Below are 3,097 nucleotides of genomic sequence, written 5' to 3'. Positions count from 1 at the left end.
CAGCCATTTTGACATGAAACAGTATGGTGAGCCAGTTAATTAGTCAGTAACTGTTAACATTATCCATCGTATCGATCAGTCCGCCAGGATTTGTTTGAGTGAAGTTGGAAGTTATTTATTCCATGTGTTGAACAACCAGACTGTGTGATGTTACACTGTGTTGGAATAAATGAACTAAATCTTCAGTCTCTTTGCTGCTTGTTCTGACACACGTTAGCGTTTAAAAGGACGTTGTTATTAATTTAATTATTTAAATATAAATATTTATATCAGAATCTTCAACGACTATGCGTCTAAAATCTTTTGTGATGGGCAGCCTGACATGGTTCCATTCCATTTCATGTAGCAGTACCTTTCTAGTGAGCAATAGCAGCACCCTGATTCTGTTTTACCTAAATGGAAAATGACACCTGTGTTTGCCCTACTATTACACGTCAAAATGGCTGCTGTGAAAAAGGTTTATTAACCACAGCTTTCCTCTAATAATAACATTTATTTCCAGGATATTTGGTCATTTTAATCAATGTCCATGTGTTTGTATGACTGGAAATCCAGTCTTTAAAATGTCCAGGTGTTTCTGTGACGTGTGGGAACCCTGTACATATTTTAGTTTAGTCTCAATAGATCTGAGCATAAGTCTGCTAGTTGGCTGGATCCTTATCAAAGATGCCATGTAGTCTGCTGTGAGCTTTAATTGCAACCTGGAAGGGAACAAAGGCAGAAGAAGTGGGGTTTTAATAGGGGCCCTACAGATCAACTCTTTGCCTCGGGGGGCTTGGTCACAGCTTAATTGAGCTCATTGAGCTTTAGTTGCCAGATGTAATTTACTTTTTTGAATGTATTTATAGGTGACCATGCCGTTACAGCCAGAACACATGCTGTAATTGTCTCATTGTCTCCGAGCTGAATCATTTCACTTCGTCCTCACGTGACTGCTGGCAGTAAACGGCCCACGGAGAATTACAAGTGTTTAATTGCAGGGTTTAGCTGAACCGTTTAGCCTGTGTAACAGAAGGAGGTAATTATAGGTTAGAAGTTACCAACCCTGACCCTACCCCTGTGACCCTCCCTCCTCACCCCCTCCAGGGTGCAATAAGGCAGCTGATCAGTCATTCCTCTGCACTTCATAACTGATCTTTTACTTTAATGCTGCAAACAAAAAACACTTTATTTGCTATTAAAATATGAATCATTCTATTAAACGTAATGGGGGACGTCGGCTGACCACTGGGTCGACGGTTTCATCCCCCAACCTCCTCTTAAGCGTCCTTGGACAAGATGCTAAACCCCTGGGTTGTTCTCCTGCCACTGGGGAATGTAAAAGCCAGTGCATTCCTAAAATGCCGTTCCCAAGCCCGGATAAACGGGGAGGGTTGCGTCAGAAAGGTCATTCAGTGTCTGTTTGCCAAATTAAATATGCTGGTCTTACGTGAAAAGACAAAAGAGATTCATTATGATGATGATCTTTGACAAAAGATCAGAAACATTTTAAGTGTCAAGTACATTTCTACAGTAGCCCAAAACAGACAAATACTGGCTCTAGATTGGACCTTTTAGGAGGCCACCGTAGTTTCTCCAACACACTTGGAATGGGACTGAGTCAAGGGGGTTGCAATCAAAAACTACGTACATACATACCACTAAACCCTATAAACTCGACCTTTAAGGACAATTTAAGCAAGAGTAGTACTCATGATGATGACTCATTGCCTTGAAAATGTATCACCCTAAAATTGATTAATTTTGAAGTGAACGCGAGCTAATGCGGAGTGTCCCATAAACTCTGACCTGAAATGAACTTGAGACTCTGCATCATTAAAACATAATTAAACTGGAATTAAATTAGTCAATATCAGGCCTAACAGTAAATTATTTGACCATTTGTCAAGTGTTGTCCTGTACTGAAAAAGAAAAACTCCTGGAAAAGGTTTTTTTAAAAGTCCTCCAAATAACATCACATGAGCGGTTGGTCCAAACCCTCTAAAACCACATTCTGACATACTCTATTCTGAGACGCTATTATCAGGAGGTTTGGTTAAGTTTATGCACAATAACAGTGCAGTTATGGAAAGATTATGGTTTAGGTTACTTGATTAGACAGTAAAGAAAAGACCTTCACTGTCTGTAGGAAATAAACATCCTCCCTCACATTAAACTTTGACCTTCTGACCTCCCTTCGTACTCCTTCTGCACACTACTTCCTTCTTTGCTCCTGATGGACGAGAGTCATAATTCCTGCGGCTGCTATAGGTTGTTGTCACTTAAACGTAAATGTGTTGTTCTGGGGCATTTGTTTTAATGACTGATATTCTTGGCAGCCAATGACAATCTGCAGGACAGCCTCATTCATTTTCTGAAGTCAGGGTCAAACAGCTGGTCTGTACAAATCTCAACACAGTAGCTGTTGTTGTGTAGTTAGGGTTGCTTTAGGGTATTTATGGATAAAAACACTTACATTAGAAGTACATTGAAAGGTCAAATATAGTAGCACAAGAAGGTTAAAGAAACGTAAGATTATTTTTTGTATTTGTTTTTATCCTTGTGAAAGGTCAGTAGACTTCTTCTTTGAGTTAATTTGTGGGGACAGAGCTCTGTGATTTCTGTTAGGTACACTGCAAAAACCGCCTTTATACAAACTAATATTGAGCAAAGAGAATCTACCACTGGGGTAAGTCAATTTAGTTGGCTAGCATTCTTAAAACTAGAATAAAAATTGAGCCAATAAAAGACTGTAATGGGTCTTAAAATTAGAAAAAAATGTAAGCAGGTTGTGCTTTTTACAATCAATAAAAACTCATTTGTTTAAGAAGTATTTTGGTCACTTTATTGAGCTGAATTTTAGATTTGTTTTGCTTTTTTAATCTAATAAAATCTTACAATAAAACACAATTTCTTCAAACAGCATAATAACAATAAGTCACTTTTAACTATGTTAAATGAAGGCACCAGAAACGTTCTTATTTTTATCTATTTTTTTTATTAAAACAATAAAAACTAAACACCTGCTTCATTTCCAACACTGGGACCAGACGACTTTCTCTTGAACTGAGAAGTCATGCGGGTGCTCTTATTCTGAAAATAAGGACAATAATCTGGT

Source organism: Morone saxatilis, unplaced genomic scaffold (assembly GCF_004916995.1).
Source record: "Morone saxatilis isolate NCDOM2014 unplaced genomic scaffold, NCSU_SB_2.0 Contig7, whole genome shotgun sequence".
In the NCBI taxonomy this organism is placed as follows: domain Eukaryota; kingdom Metazoa; phylum Chordata; class Actinopteri; family Moronidae; genus Morone; species Morone saxatilis.
This window is presented reverse-complemented; position numbering follows the sequence as displayed.